This window comes from Bombina bombina, chromosome 4 (assembly GCF_027579735.1).
Source record: "Bombina bombina isolate aBomBom1 chromosome 4, aBomBom1.pri, whole genome shotgun sequence".
Taxonomy (NCBI): domain Eukaryota; kingdom Metazoa; phylum Chordata; class Amphibia; order Anura; family Bombinatoridae; genus Bombina; species Bombina bombina.
In genome coordinates, this window is record NC_069502.1 from 378,571,467 (window position 1) to 378,589,775 (window position 18,309).

Sequence of the window (18,309 nt, forward strand, 5' to 3'; positions counted from 1 at the left end):
ATAGTTAATAACTATTTAGTAACTATTCTACCTAGTTAAAATAAATACAAACTTGCCTGTAAAATAAAAATAAACCCTAAGATAGCTATAATGTAACTATTAGTTATACTGTAGCTAGCTTAGGCCTAGATTTGGAGTTTGGAGTTAGCCGTGAAAACCAGCGTTAGAGGCTCCTAACGCTGGTTTTAGGCTAACTCCGGTATTTGGAGTCACTCAAAAAAGGGTCTAACGCTCACTTTTCAGCCGCAACATTTCCATACCGCAGATCCCCTTACGTCAATTGCGTATCCTATCTTTTCAATGGGATCTTTCTAACTCCGGTATTAAGAGTCGTGGCTGAAGTGAGCGTTAGAAATCTAACGACAAAACTCCAGCCGCAGAAAAAAGTCAGTAGTTAAGAGCTTTTTGGGCTAACGCCGGTTCATAAAGCTCTTAACTACTGTACTCTAAAGTACACTAACACCCATAAACTACCTATGTACCCCTAAACCGAGGCCTCCCCACATCGCCGCCACTCGATTACATTTTTTTAACCCCTAATCTGCTGACCGCCACCTACGTTATACTTATGTACCCCTAATCTGCTGCCCCTAACACCGCCGACCCCTGTATTATATTTATTAACCCCTAATCTTCCCCCCACAACGTCGCCGCCAGCTACCTACAATAATTAACCCCTAATCTGCCGACTGCAAAGCGCCGCCACCTACATTATAGCTATGTACCCCTAATCTGCTGTCCCTTACACCGCCGACCCCTATATTATATTTATTAACCCCTAATCTGCCCCCCTCAACGTCACCTCCACCTGCCTACACTTATTAACCCCTAATCTGCCGAGCGGACCGCACCGCTACTATAATAAAGTTATTAACCCCTAATCCACCTCACTAACCCTATAATAAATAGTATTAACCCCTAATCTGCCCTCCCTAACATCGCCGACACCTAACTTCAATTATTAACCCCTAATCTGCCGACCGGAGCTCACCGCTATTCTAATAAATGTATTAACCCCTAAAGCTAAGTCTAACCCTAACACTAACACCCCCCTAAATTAAATATAATTTTAATCTAACAAAATAAATTAACTCTTATTAAATAAATTATTCCTATTTAAAGCTAAATACTTACCTGTAAAATAAATCCTAATATAGCTACAATATAAATTATAATTATATTGTAGCTATTTTAGGATTAATATTTATTTTACAGGCAACTTTGTAATTATTTTAACCAGGTACAATAGCTATTAAATAGTTAAGAACTATTTAATAGCTACCTGTAAAATAAATCCTAACCTAAGTTACAATTAAACCTAACACTATACTATCATTAAATTAATTAAATAAAATACCTATAATTACCTACAATTAAACCTAACACTACACTATCAATACATTAATTAAATACAATATCTACAAATAACTACAATGAAATAAACTAACTAAAGTACAAAAAATAAAAAAGAACTAAGTTACAAAAAATAAAAAAATATTTACAAACATAAGAAAAATATTACAACAATTTTAAACTAATTACACCTACTCTAAGCCCCCTAATAAAATAACAAAGACCCCCAAAATAAAAAATGCCCTACCCTATTCTAAATTACTAAAGTTCAAAGCTCTTTTACCTTACCAGCCCTGAACAGGGCCCTTTGCGGGGCATGCCCCAAGAAGTTCAGCTCTTTTGCCTGTAAAAAAAAACATACAATACCCCCCCAACATTACAACACACCACCCACATACCCCTAATCTTACCCAAACCCCCCTTAAATAAACCTAACACTAAGCCCCTGAAGATCATCCTACCTTGTCTTCACCTCACCAGGTATCACCAATCCGTCCTGGCTCCAAAATATTCATCCAACCCAAGCGGGGGCTGGCGATCCATCATCCGGTGGCTGAAGAGGTCCAGAAGAGGCTCCAAAGTCTTCATCCTATCCGGGAAGAAGAGGCAATCCGGACCGGCAACCATCTTGATCCAAGCGGCATCTTCTATCTTCATCCGATGACGACCGGCTCCATCCTGAAGACCTCCACTGCGGACCCATCTTCTTCCGGTGACGTCCAACTGAAGAATGACGGTTCCTTTAAGGGACGTCATCCAAGATGGCGTCCCTCGAATTCCGATTGGCTGATAGGATTCTATCAGCCAATCGGAATTAAGGTAGGAATATTCTGATTGGCTGATGGAATCAGCCAATCAGAATCAAGTTCAATCCGATTGGCTGATCCAATCAGCCAATCAGATTGAGCTTGCATTCTATTGGCTGATTGGAACAGCCAATAGAATGCGAGCTCAATCTGATTGGCTGATTGGCAAGACCAATGCAATTTTAAACATACTTGTATTTATTGTGAAAACAAAGATAAGAACCACCACTTTATAGGAACATTCATTGCCAAATGTCACATCATATATATTCAATACACAACAAAAGTAACCAGATTCAATTGCTGTGCACAGTTATGTGGAAGCCCTTAGTGCTAATTGCATGCTTCCCAGCTAATTGAACTGAAAAGTTTTTTGCAGCAGATTTAGGAGCACATAGTGCGAAGCATGCTCCAAATAGATAAGAGGGCAAAAAATGAACGGAAGTAAAACATCCACTTCCAATACCTATGTTTAGGCAGATTAGATATAGATCAGTCGCAAGGTATTATACTCTGATGCAGAGGATATTATCATAACGATCTTAATGCCACCTGCAAAAGTACCTTCTATCTGATCCAGTCAACCGGTATTAGAGGAATCTCACCATTATTTAGCACACTTGCTGTTTAACTTTGAAATATCCAGGCATCCCAAATAACAGCCAGTCGAAGCTTAATATACGCCAACAAAGTTGCAATCCAGTGCAAAACCAGATGCTACATTTAGCCACCAATCAGCAAGCGCTACCTAGGTCCTGAACCAAAAATGGGCCGGCTCCAAAGTTTAAATTACAGCTTTTTCGTATAAAGATAGCAAGAGAACAAAGAAAAATGTATAATAGGAGTAAATTAGAAAGTTTCTTAAAAATCAGTGCTGTATATAAATCATGAAAGAAAGAAATTGTGTTTAGTATCCCTTTAAGTAACAATGTCCCTACCTTGTACCATAACATACTGTGAACGTTTTGGCTCTAATTTTGGTGCTCAGTGATCCTCTTCCTGATTTCACAAGTGGTCTCACCTATGGAGCTTTACCCACTTATTAATTTGATTAAATAAGTAGCAAAATCTCTCTTCTATCAATACCGTAAGACTGCACTATGATTAGCACACAATCTGGTAATACTAATAAATGGTAAAAAAAAATAACAGAAAATGTTTAGCATGACCTTCATCTCCTTATCGTGCTCTATACTTTCAGTGGATAGCACGACCACGTTAAACATAAACAAAAACATTAATGTTTTTTTTTCCTCTTTTCTTTCTTGTTTTTAATACACAAATAAGCTATACAAACTATAGAAAGGATGAGACTTTTGAAAGATCACAGTAATAACGAAGAAAAACAAAATTACAAAAAAACAAAACAACAACAAAAAAAATAATGGAACACAATATTCTAACTATTTCATAAGGTAGTAAGATATACACTTATTATCACACACACACTACATTAGCATTTAATGAGGTCTTTGAAGGCTCACAGTAGTAAGGAAAATGGAACACAACATTATAACTACTTTTGAAACTGTTGTCAGGTATACACTTATGTTGACACTCTCTATATTTACTTTTTTTCTTTATACCAATATCATTTGGTCTGGGAATATATATTTTTTTTTTTTACTATTATCTGTATTTTAGGTTTTTACTTTGGGCTTATGGAGAGAATCACTAACTGGTTATACTATTTCGAGATTGAGTATGATACAAATTCAAATCTTGGTAATGTTGACTTTTCTAGACCAACAATAATAATAATAGCAGGTGAATATATAATGTATATATTACTGTAACTGCTTTATCTCTAAAATGCTTATAATTCTTTGTAGCTTATTTCTTATTCTTTATCCTGTACTAGCTATGGATACATTGGGAGGATACTTATCTATATATGTATAAATGGTTAAGATTATTATTTGGAATGTGGGGGGGATAAACTCACCTATAAAGAGAAAGGGAATACTAAATCATGTAAAGAAACTTAGCACAGACATTGCATGCATTCAAGAAACCAATTTAACTGACAGAGAACACAATAAATTAAAAACATACTGGGTTCAAGAAGTCATATATTCATCATACAATAGTTCACGTGGAGTAGCCATATTATTTCACAAGAGATTGGAATATACAATCGAGAATACATATATAGATTCACAGGGTAGAATAATCATTTTGAATATAATAATAAATAAACAGAAATATATGCTATGTACTATCTATGGCACACAAAAACAAGATACTAAATTTTGGACAAAATTACAAAAATGAATGCAAAGACACAGTGAAAATAAAATTATCTTACTGGGTGACTTTAATGTGACCCCCAATCCATTCATTGATAGAAAAGCAACACAAATAGAGTGGAAAAACAAATCTAGACATAACTACGAAAAAAAGATAATCCAGTCATTATGTGTTAATCTGGGAATAGAAGATATATGTCTTAAAAAAATCCTGATAGTCTAGACTATACACATACATCACGCTCTAATAATGCTATCTGAAGGTTAGACTACTGTCTTACATCATATGAATTGAATATATTATTGGAAGATATAACAATATCACAGTTCAATATATCAGATCATTCACTTGTAGTACTATCCCTAAAAGGTAATAAAAACTATTGTAATTTAAATAATTTTAAATATCACAAATATTTGTTTAACTCAGAAATATGGTCCAAATTCTTTGAGGAAAAGTGGGAGGAGTATAGGGCTAACAGTGTGCAACATATAGATAAACCACAACTATACTGGGAAACGTCTAAAGTAGTATTGAAAGTGGAGATGATCTCATATCTGCATTATAATAACAAGAAAAAATGGGAGGAAGAGTTAAAAATAAATTATCAAGTTGAAAAAGCGTATATAGAGTATAGAATGGAACCAACAAACTATAATAAGAAAAAATATTTTGCCTTTAAAAAGGAGAGAGATTTACGCCTAGATTACAAGTTTTGCTTTAGAGGCTGTGCGGTGCTAACGAGCATTTTATGCTCACCGCTCACTTACAGACTGCGCTGGTATTACGGGTTTTTACAAACCCGGCGCTAACCACAAAAAGTGAGCGTAGAGCAAAATTTAGCTCCACATCTAACCTCAATACAGCGCTGCTTATGTTAGCGGTGAGCTGGCTAAACGTGCCCGTGCACGATTTCCCCATAGTAATCAATGGGGGAGAGCCGGCTGAAAAAAAACCTAACACCTGCAAAAAAGCAGCGTAAAGCTCCTAACGCAGTCCCATTGATTCCTATGGGGAAAATACATTTATGTCTACACCTAACACCCTAACATGAACCCCGAGTCTAAACACCCCTAATCTTACACTTATTAACCCCTAATATGCCACACCAGACATCGCCGATACCTGCATTATATTATTAACCCCTAATCTGCCGCTCCGGACACCGCCACCACCTACATTATACTTATGAACCCCTAATCTGCTGCCCCCAACATCGCCGACACCTACATTATATTTATTAACCCCTAATCTGCTGCCCCCATTGTCGCTGCAACCTAACTACATTTATTAACCCCTAATCTGCTGCCCCCAATGTCGCCACCACTTTAATAAACATATTAACCCCTAAACCTAAGTCTAACCCTAACCCCCCCAACTTAAATATAATTTTAATATATCTAAATAAAATTACTACAATTAACTAAATAATTCCTATTTAAAACTAAATACTCACCTGTAAAATAAACCCTAAACTAGCTACAATATAACTAATAGTTACATTGTAGCTAGCTTAGGGTTTATTTTTATTTTACAGGCAACTTTTTATTTATTTTAACTAAGTACAATAGTTATTAAATAGTTATTAACTATTTAATAACTACCTAGCTAAAATAAATACAAATTTACTTGTAAAATAAAACCTAACCTAAGTTACACCTAACACTACACTACCATTAAATTAATTACCTAAATTAAATACAATTGATTACAATTAAATAAATAATCTAAAGTACAAAAAATCAAACACTAAATTACAGAAAATAATAAAGAAATTACAAGAATTTTAAACTAAATACACCTAATCTAATCCCCCTAACAAAATAAAAAAGCCCGCCCAAAATAAAAAAGCCCTACCCTACACTAAATTACAAATAGTCCTTAATAGGGCCTTTTGCGGGGCATTGCCCCAAAGTAATCAGCTCTTTTACCTGAAAAAAATAATTACAATTCCCCCCCCAACATTAAAACCCACCACCCACACAACCAACCCTACTCTAAAACCCACCCAATTCCCCCTTAAAAAAAAAAAAAAAAAACACTAACTCCCTGAAGATCACCTTTTGGAGACGTCTTCACCCAACCAGGCCGAAGTCCTCAATGAAGCCGGGAGAAGTCTTCATCCAAGACGGTGAAGTGGTCCTCCAGACAGGCAGAAGTCTTCATCCAGATGCATCTTCTATCTTCATCCATCCAGCGCGGAGCGGGTCCATCTTCAAGACATCCAATGCCAAGCATCCTCTTCAAACGACGGCTAAACACAGAATGAAGGTTCCTTTAAATGACGTCATCCAAGATGGCGTCCCTTCAATTCCAATTGGCTGATAGAATTCTATCAGCCAATCGGAATTAAGGTAGAAAAAATCCTATTGGCTGATGCCGAGAAGGCCGTCGATAGGATAGAATGGAATAATTTATTTTACACTATGAATAAAGTAAATATAAAGGGTACTTCCTTGACTATATCAAAGCAGTATATACCCTCACAGAGGCAGCCCTCTTTCTCCCCTTTTCTTTAATTTAGCTTTTGAACCATTGATACATGTATTAAAAAATTGAGAACACATATATACAGATGACATTATTTGCAGATGATCTACTCTTTGTATCAGATCCAGTGATATATATAGATACAATTTTAGAAAATATCACCCTCTTCGGTACTATATCAGGATACAAGATTAACATGATAAAGTCTCAAATACTGTGGTTACATAAGAATACAGATTGTAAAAAGTATGTATTTGAAGAAGTAAAAGACTATATGACCTATCTGGGAATAACAATTTCTAATAACCCCCCATATTATTTATGACTTAAATTTTCCCACATTAATAAAAAATATAGAGAAAGATTTTAAAACATGGCAGAACTTAAATCTTAATTTGCTTGGTAGAGTTCATATAGTTAAAGGGACACTGAACCCACATTTTTTCTTTTGTGATTCAGATAGAGCATGCAATTTTAAGCAACTTTCTAATTTACTCCTATTATCAATTTTCTCTGTTCTCTTGCTATCTTTATTCAAAAAAGTAGGCATCTAAGCTTTTCTTTGGTTCAGGACCATGGACAGCACTTTTTTATTGTTGGATGAATTTATCCACCAATCAGCAAGAACAACCCAGGTTGTTCACCAAAAATGGGCCGGCATCTAAACTTACATTCTTGCATTTCAAATAAACATACCAAGAGAATGAAGAAAATTTGATAATAGGAGTAAATTAGAAAGTTACTTAAAATTGCATGCTCTATCTGAATCACAAAAGAAAAGAAAATGGGATCAGTGTCCCTTTAAGATGTCTATTCTACCTAGACTTCTTTGTCCTATACATATGTTACCTTTAAGAATTCCCAATAAAGATCTTAAATTACTCAACAAAGCAATTAGGAATTTTGTCTGGAAACAGAATATATCAAGGATAAGTATTTCTAAAGTCAGTTAGAACACAATAGAACAGAGAGATCAGTCTGTGAATCTGTCACTTCCTAAATATCTCAAGGAAGGGGTGACTTAAGAAATGTCACATTAGAAAGTATAGGGGAAAGTACACCAAGCAGAAGCAGAAAGCACATGAAAATTAAATGTATGACAACAAATGCAAGAAGCATGACAGGTAAAATGGGGGAGCTGACGCTCTTAGTTGCAGAAGAGGGCTATGATATTATCAGTATAACTGAAACTTGGTGGGATGATTCACATGACTGGGCAGTTAACTTAGAGGGGTATACTTTACTTAGGAGGGACAGGAATAATAAAAGGGGTGGTGGAATCTGCATGTATATTAAACCTAACCTTAAACCTACAATAAGGGAAGATATTTATGATACAGGTGACAATGTAGAGACCCTGTGGGTTTAAATAAAGAGTGGGGGGAAAAATCCTAAAAAATATTACTAAGAACATGCTACAAGCCCCATAACATTAGTGACCTGGAGGAAACTCAACTACTACTGCAAATAGGTAAGGCTGCTAATAACAGTGCTGTAATTATGGGAGATTTTAACTATCCTGATATAAACTGTGCCAATGAAACTAGTAATTCAGCTAAGGGGGATAGATTTTTAAATGTTCTCAGGGATAACTTCTTGTCACAATTAATAGAGGAGCCAACTAGGAGTAAAGATATATTGGATTTAGTGCTAGCAAACAATACAGATATATCAAACATATAAGTCAAAGAACATTTGGGTAACAGTGATCATAACATGGTCACATTTGAAATCTCTTTTCACATGCAGTGTCTTCAAAAAAGAAAATTTCAACAATTTAAGGATATCATTAAATAAGTTGGGATAATCTATTCTCTAATAAAAATACAGAGGATAAATGGATAATATTTAAAACTTTGTTAAATAAATATACATATCAACATATACCATATGGTTATAAAAATAAAAATAAAAAATCAAAGCCGTTGTGGATAAATAAAAATGTGTTAAGAGAAATTAGGAAAAAAAACATAGGGCATTTAAATTATTCAAAGAAAATAGTACAGACTCAACATACAATATTTATAAGGAATGTATCAATGCATGCAAAAAAGCAATCAAATTAGCCAAAATTGAAAATGAAAAATTAATTGCAAAGTCTAACCCTAAAAGGTTCTTTAAGTACATAAATAGCAAAAAATCTAAGAAGGATAATATAGGTATATTAAAATGTGTGGATGGTAGCATGATAAATAATGACAGGGAGAAAGCTGAGGTAATAAGCCAGTTTTTTTCTTCAGTATACACAAGAGAGGAACCATTGGATGATACTTTGGAACAAAATAGAACATGCCAGTCCATACCATTAACTGGGTTATGTTTAGAGGATATCAAGAAAAAACTGGATAATATTAAGGTAAATAAAACTCCAGGCCCAGATGGAATACACCCAAGGGTGTTAAGGGAACTTAGCACTGTTATAGACAAACCTCTACTCTTAATTTTTCAAGACTCATTATCCTCAGGCATGGTACCCCAGGATTGGCGTAAAGCTGATGTGGTGCCACTCTTCAAAAAGAGAAGCAGGGATGATCCAGGAAGCTATAGACCAGTTAGTCTGACATCAATAGTGGGGAAGATATTTGAAGGGATTATAAGGGATTATATTGATGAGCATATTCGTGTAAACAAGATTATATGAGTTCTAATCAGCATGGTTTTAGGAGAAATAGATCATGTCAAACTAATCTAATTAGATTCTATGAGGAAGGAAGTAAAAATATAGATAAAGGGGAATAAGTTGATGTGATATACTTAGTTTTTGCAAAGGCATTTTATAAAGTGCTACATGAGAGATTAGTGCACAAAATTAAGGGACTGGGAATAGCTGAAAATGTTAGCTCATGAATAAATAACTGGATAAAAGATAGGGAGCAACGAGTAGTAGTAAATGAATCATACTCAGATTGGAAAAAGGTAATCAGTGGAGTCCCCCAGGGATCAGTACTGGGCCCCGTTCTTTTTAATATTTTTATAAATGACTTGGAGCAAGGATTAAATAGCGACATCTCTATTTTTGCAGATGATTACTAAGTTAAGTAAGGTCATTAGGTCAGAGCAGGATGAACTTTCATTACAAAGGGATCTGCAAAAATTAGAAGTATGGGCAAGTAAATGGAAAATGAGATTTAATACGGAAAAATGCAAGGTTCTACATTTTGGAAGTAAAAATAAGCAGGCAACATATTTTTTAAATGGGACAAGACTTAGCCAAACAGAGGAGGAAAGGGATTTGGGAGTAGGAATAGATAACAAGCTAAAGATGGGTGCACAATGCAGGGCAGTGGCTTCAAAGGCTAATAAGATACTAGCATGTATTAAAATAGGCATTGATTCAAGCTAGGAAAGCATAATTCTGTAATTATATAAAGCCCTGGTAAGACCTCACCTTGAGTATGGAGTGCAGTTCTGGGGACCGATCACAAAAAAAGATATTGCAGAACTAGAAAAAGTTCAGAGAAGGGCCACAAAGCTAATAAGGGGATTGGAGAAATTAACCTATGAGGAGAGGCTAGCCAAACTGAGTCTGTTTTCTTTTGAAAAAAGGCGCTTGAGAGGTGACATGATTACTTTACATAAATATATTCAAGGCCCATATTCAGAGATGTCAGAAGCTCTGTTTATTCCAAGAAAATTGATTCTGACAAGAGGACACAATTTAAGGTTGGAGGAAAGGAGATTTAATCTCCTGCAACGGAAACGTTTTTTCACTGTAAGAGCAATAAAATTGTGGAACTCATTACCAAAGGAGGTAGTGAATGCCAATACCCTAGATACATTTAAAAATAGTCTGGATACATTTCTGTATATAAACAATATTCATGGATATGATTGATAGTATTAAATGAGTCACCTTTTAGTGGGGTTATTTAAGCTTAATTGGAGCTTTTTGTAAGTGTTTTAGATTTGTATAGGTTGCATTCGATGGACTTCAGTCTTTTTTCAACCTTATCTACTATGTTACTATGTAAATTACAAATGCCAGTAAAAAAAACGGAATGGAGTCTTCCAAATATAAAGTACTATAATTGGGCAGCATTAACAAGATACAATCTTGAATGGATAAAAGGCATGGAAAAATACACTATCATGAATTTAGAAATAAAAAAAAAATGACTTACCATATTGCAATATCCTATTTGCCCCATGCTGATATGGGAGAGATTCCAAAAAATATAAAAAATCATATTGTATTCCGCGATTGTCTTACAACGTGGAAGGGTATAAATAAACTTTTTGATACCAATTACAAATTCTCACAATATATCCCAATAAGGGGGAATCCTAAGTTTCCAATGGGTAACAATTACCCCTTTAATAACTGAAATAGATATGGAATAAATAAAATAGGAGGTCTATGTAATAATATATACTCGCCACAAGAGATCCATAACAAGTATGATATAAAAATTTTAATTATTTCCACCATATTCAGATTGAATCTTACATCAAAAAAGTGTTTAGAAAACTCCCCATGTATCAATAGAAACATCACAATCGTAGAATTATGTGAAAATTATGAAAAAGGTAAATATAAGATTACCAACATTTATTATAAATGATTGATAAGTCAACTGAGGTAAATCTCACGAAAACAATAAATAAATGGCACTAGATTTTAGGAACACATATCACTGTAGAACAATTATGTAATAGTATAAGAATAGCTAGACAAACTACAATGGCTAGTGAGCTGAGAGAATCTCAGGCTAGATTAATTCATAACGATTATTTAACAGCAACAAATAGGAGTAAATGGAAAAAAAGATTGCTCCCTTATATGTCCAAAATGCTCCTTTACATCACCAAAGCTCTCTGTCTATTTTTGGGACTGCCCAAAAATGTGTCAGTTCTGGGCACAAATTTCGTTCTGGCTATCCAGTATACTCAAAGTCAATTACCATTTGAATAAACAAGATATATTTCTATTAGAAATATCTAGACTAATAAATAAATAACAAAAGCCCTTTATAATAATGGTCATCTTATTAACAAGGAGAATAATTACAAAATTATGGATTGAAAAAACAAACAAACCAACCATTAGTCTACTTAAATGGACATTAAACCCAAATTTTTTCTTTCATGATTTAGAAAGAGAATGCAATTTTAAACAACTTTCTAATTTACTTCTATTATCTAATTTGCTTCATTCTCTTGACACTATTTGCTGAAAAGCATATCTAGATAGGCTCAGAAGGTGCTGATTGGTGGCTGCACACAGATGCCTCATGTGATTGGCTCACCCATGTGCATTGCTATTTCTTAAACAAAGGATATCTAAAGAATGAAGCTAATTAGATAATAGAAGAAAATTGGAATTTTGTTTAAAATTGTATTCTTTATCTGAATTATGAAATAAAAAAATTGTGTTTAATGTTCCTTTAAGAAAGCAATATGGCAACAAATAACAATAGAGAAATATGACTCCTTATCGGACCCTATAGGGAGAACACAATCCTTTTTGAATAAATGGGAACAATATATCAAAACAATGAAAAAAGCAATATAAAAAATCATATATAAAGGGTTAAAAATAAATGTATGATACATAAGGCTGGCAAGAATAAGTGTATACAAAGCTTATATACTATATAATCAATGTAAGTAATAGAGAAGAAATTATATTAGGATTTCATATGGACCATATGACAACTAATTTATTAATGTGTTGAAAGTTATTATTTACAACTGTTTTTACAACATGTCATGCACTCTAACAATGTATCCAAAAGTCGTATTATGTATTTCCTTCGATTGACATGTAACCATGTAAATGTCCAATAAAACAAGTCTTTGTTTATAGAAAAAAACCCACAAAAAACATTGCTCATATTATAATTTGTGAGTTATATTATAACAATGCTCAAAAAATTAGCGCAACATTAGACCTGAAGTAAAGTGTTAAGGCTAGAATAAAAGTATCACAAAATATATTACACTTATATACATACATATTAAACATAAAGAGGCCTATTTATCAAGCTCCGAATGGAGCTTAAGGGCCCGTGTTTCTAAAGAACGCTGCTCCATAACCCTGTCCGCCTTCTCTGATGAGGCGGACAGGAATCACTACTATTCAACCTGATCAAGTACAATCGGGTTGATTGACACCTCCCTGCTGGTGGCTGATTGGCTGCGAGTCTGCAGGGGGCGGTGTTGCACCAGCAGCTCTTGTGAGCTGCTGGTGCAATGCTGAATACGGAGAGCATAATGCTCTCCGCATTCAGCAATGTCTGTCCGATCTGATCCGCACTGTCGGATCAGGTTCGACAGAGATTTGATAATTCGGCCTCATTGTATATATTAATTATTGAAATAAAAGTATAAAAATGTTTTGAAAGGGATACAGAATATGAAAAGTTGTCTATATGTTCATGTGTGTATATTTATTTGTGTGTGTGTGTGTGTATATATATATATATATATATATATATATATATATATATATATATATATATATATATATATATATATATATATATGTGTGTGTGTGTGTATGTGTGTACACAAACATACATACATACATACAGGAAGTACAGCAATTTTAAAGGATCACATCAGGGCTGGAAGGTGAATTGAAGACTGGGTTAGGAAGATCAACCACATCTGAACTGGACAAAGTACCATACTGGAGTACAGGATTACACAGGAACTTACACAGACTAGACTAGGAACTCAGTAGTAATATGATCACAGCTATCATGAATGGTAAACCCTTAACTAGGTTAGTATAAACACCTATGTCTGGGCTGGATACATTTCCAAATTGGAGTACAGGAGTACACAAGATTTTGCAAAGACTAGCAACACCAATCTTAAGGTGATACAGTTTAGATGAACTATGAATCCACATTTGGGCTGGATAATGACTCACACTAGAGTATAGGAGTACTGACCTTAAAATAGCTAGAGAATTTTACAGAGCATGTGTTAAACATTAAACCATAGAAATTGAAGAATCACAGCACCTGAGACAGAGGCAAAGTAAGTATTCAGTCCAAGGTCAGGTCAAGTAGCAGGTGACAATGTCAGGAATAAAGCTGAAGGTATAATCCAGGTAAATCACTCAGCACCCAGGGTAAAAGGAAGAGAAAAGAAGTAAAATCCCAGCTAGAGCCCAGGGTACTAGGATAATTTACCTTTTATCAGTAAATTGCTGACCTGAGTAACAGGCAGGTAGAAAAGGCCAAAATAAAAAAGCCCTTTTTACATGAAGTTCTTCACTTGTACCACATATTTATCCTTCTTCTGAATAAGGTCTATTTAAAAACATACATTCTGCTTTTTCCTTTGCTCAATGGAATCATATTGTATCTCACTTTCTGCTCTTTTTAAGCATTACAATATTCTGCTCCTTCTTAATAACTAGACCTCCATGGGTTTCTGTTCTTTTAAATAAGGCCTCCAGTTTTATACCACAAAAGACACATGCATTAAGCATTCATTTTATAAAGAATGCCCAATGGGTAATGATGTGTAGCTCTTTGTGGAGACAGATTTATTTGTTTCCAAGTGCAACACACAAAGAAATGTGCAAATCCAGAACTTTGCATTTTGCACTATTAAACAAATACATCTGGCTCAGAAAAGAGCCAAATTATGCTACCCGGGGCCATATTTATTTATAAGAACGGATGCGAAATGAACATGTCTATACCACAATATATATTTTACACAGCATCTTTGTAAAAGTTCAAGGCCTGAACTTATGAACACTTTTCTCATTCCATACACATTTTGCTTTTTCTTAACAGAGAAGCTTCCGTTTGTTTCCTGAATACTGAGACATGCAGAAAATATACAGTATTTATAACAGCATTGTGTTTTATAATTTTTTTGTTAAATTGTGTTTTGGGGTTTTAAACTATTAGTCTGGGTTTTAGTGAGGGCTTCCCATCTCAATAGTTCTGTTGGTGGCAGCAATTTTTTGGTTATTTTCTGGGTTTTGTACAGACTAGAGTTAACCTTTTTCTGTGATAGCTAAGCCTAAAGACAACTACAAACTAACAACTTTCACTAACCCCAACTACAAACCACCAATCAAGAGGGAGATGCACCAGCAATGAAACTAATAACTGAATAACATGATAGATTATGGAAATCTGGTTAGTTTCTAACTAAGTAACCTTAACATAGTTGTAAAAATGTAACAATCAAGTAATGAGAAAAAAAAATATGAAAATAGAAAGTGCTCATATGTGTTAAGTTGCACTTTGTTCATACTTGTGTCCTTACTCTGAGAGGCTTGCCATAATTTGTTTCTCTGTTAAATTAAGTTTCACACTTTAAGTATATTATTATAATTTATATTTAACTGTTTTTATTTCAGCTTGCTTGTTAACCGATTCCTGTATTTTTATCCTCTCCTATCTTCTTGTGTGTCTGATTAATTAAGGGATAGATTAAGTTTCACCTTTGTGGGCCTACAAACACTATAAATGTATCTCATTAACTCTCTGAGCCTTGCTCTGAGAGGCTTGCTATAATCTGTTTCCCTGTTAAAGTATGTTTCCCTATTTAAGTATAGAGTTTGACCACTAGGGGAGTTAGAGCAAATAAGAGGTAAGAGTAACCAAGGGTGAATACAAATCTTTTGTATTTTTAAGTTTAACATTTTCAGTAAGAATGTGTGAGAATCTCAATCAGTGTACATCTTAAAAATGTTTTGCATTTCTGGAGCATCCAATATAGGGATCATAAATCTTTCGCAAATTGTTACTTTAGAAGCTCATATTAGAGATCTGGAGGAACAAACTACAAAACAGCATTATATTCAGACACTTGAAAGCGAAATGGATATGACTGAGCAGGTTATTCAGGATTCTAGCCGTTGAAATGGAAAGGATTCAGATGGGAAGGCTCTTGGAAGTAGCTGGGTCACAGTTAGAAGGGGAAGTAAACATAAGGGAGACAGGCTAGTTCTGAGCTGGTACACTTCAGCAGATTTGCTAGATTGAGGGAAGATTTTAGGGATATCAGTGCAGGGGTGACAATGTCAGAGAGGGCTTTTCTGTCTAAAATAGGGAACAGTCCTTCAGTCATGAAAGAGGAGCATACTATAATGAACAGTCATTTAGTCATAAAAGAGGGGCATACAAATCTGGACCTGAGGAAAATGCTGGTTGTAGGAGACTCTATTACTAGGATGGTTGATAGGGTCATTTTTCATCCAGATACCTTAACTAGAACAGTGAGCTGTCTTCCAGGGTCTCATGTTAGGCATATTGTGGAGTGTATTGATACATTGTTAAAAGACTCTGGTCCTGATCCTGCTGTCATGGTGAATATTGGAACTAATGACAGAATCAGAGAGATAAAGGGCTCTATGTACAAAGCAGCAAAAGCTGCTCCGGAGCCTTTGCAGGGCAGGTTTGCATATGTGAGACTGCTTCCTGTAATGTAAGAAGCAGCAATCATTAGACCGCTGCTTCTTACACACTACGCCACCTCTGAGCTGGTGAGGGAAAATCACGGAGAGCTCGCTCGCTCTCAGTGATTGACAGTCTCTTCAGTCGTGCAATTGGTTGCGCTGAATGAAGGGACAGGCATTACACACTCTGATGAGTGTGTAAGTATATATATGGGTTAGTGGATCAACAGATCCGCTGCTCGTGTTTAGCGAAGGCGGGCAGACAGCTTCACGAGTTAAGAAGCTGTCTATCCGCAGCTTAGTACATGGAGCCCAAAGTTACCTAAAAATGACTCCAGGGAGAAGCAGGCTTAAAGCAAAGACCACAAGGTAATATTTTACCAGTGCCATGTACTAACCCAGTAAGGCAGAAAGAGCTAAGGGAAATTAATTCCTAATTAAAAACAATGGGCTGATTTTTCATTTGGGTATAATTTGTACAGTAAGGATGGATTGCACCTTAAGTGTGATGGGAAGAGGATGGTAGCACACTAAGAGAAAATTTTAATATAGGCAAAGATGGGGAGGGTCAGTCCAAACATAATAAAATAGACATAGCAGTCTATGAAAATGACAGACCTAGAATATCTCAAGGAATGGATGACAGAAGGTTACACTTAGGAAATGTCACATTAGAAAGTTCTGAGGAAAGCGCACCAAGTAGCAGCAGAAAGCGTGTGACAATTACATTTATGAAAGCAAATGTAAGAAGTATGATGGGTAAAATGGGGGAGTGGGAGCTATTGATGCAGAAGAGGACTATGATATTATCAGTATAACTGAAACCTGGTGGGATGATTCACATGGCTGGGTAGTTAACTTAGAGGGTTATACTTTATTTAGGAGGGACAGGAGTAATAAAAGGGGTGGAGGAATGTGCACGTATATTAAACTTGACCTTAAACCTACACTGAGGGGAGATATATATGAAGTTACAGGTGTAGAGACCCTGGAGGTTGAAATAGTGGGGGGAAAGTCCTAAAACAATATTACTAGGAAAATGCTACAAGCCCCCCAAGATTAGCGACATGGAAAAAACTCAACTACTAATGCAAATAGAAAAGGCTGCTATTAATACCAGTTCTCTAATTATTGGAGATTGGAACTACCCAGATATAAACTGGGCCAATGAAACTAGCAATACAGCTAAGAGAGATACATTTTAAATGTTCTCAAAGATAAACTGCATATCACAAGAAATAGAGGAGCCAAATAGGAATAAAGCTATATAGGATTTAGTGCTATCAAACAATACATACATAATATCAAACATAAGAGCCAAATAACTTTTGGGTAACAGTGATCATACCATGGTCATAATTTAAACCACTTCCCATAAGCATTGTTACAAGAATTCAACTAAGACTTAAGACCATGACTTTTTAGAAAGCAAAATTCAACGATTTAAGGAAATTGTTATATAATATAAATTGTGACAAAGTATTCTTTAATAAAAATACAGAGGATAAATGGATAAAATTTAAAATGTTGCTAAATAAATATACACATCAACACATTCCACATGGTTATAAAAGCAAAAGAAATAAATCCAAGCTAATATGGGTAAATAAAAAATATGTTAATAGAAATTAGGTAAAAAGGTAGGGCATTTAAATTATTCAATGAAAATAGTACAGACTAAACATTCTAAACATAAAAGGAATGTAACAAAGCATGCAAAAAAGCAATCATATAAGAAAAAATTAAATATTAATTGTAAAAGATTCTAAGTCAAACCCTGAAAGGTTTTATTAGAACATACATGACAAAAAAAACTAATATTGAAAATATATTCATTAAAATGTGTGAAGAGTAGCATGATTAGCAGTGACAGGGAGTGAGGTACTAAACTAGTTCTTTTCTTCGGTATACAAAAGAGAGAAAGCAATAAAATATACTTTGACACAAACTATAACATAAGAGCCCATACTATTAACTGGGTTAGAGGATTAGAAGTAGAAAAGAGGGCGCCACATAGCGTGATACTGTTGATTCAAA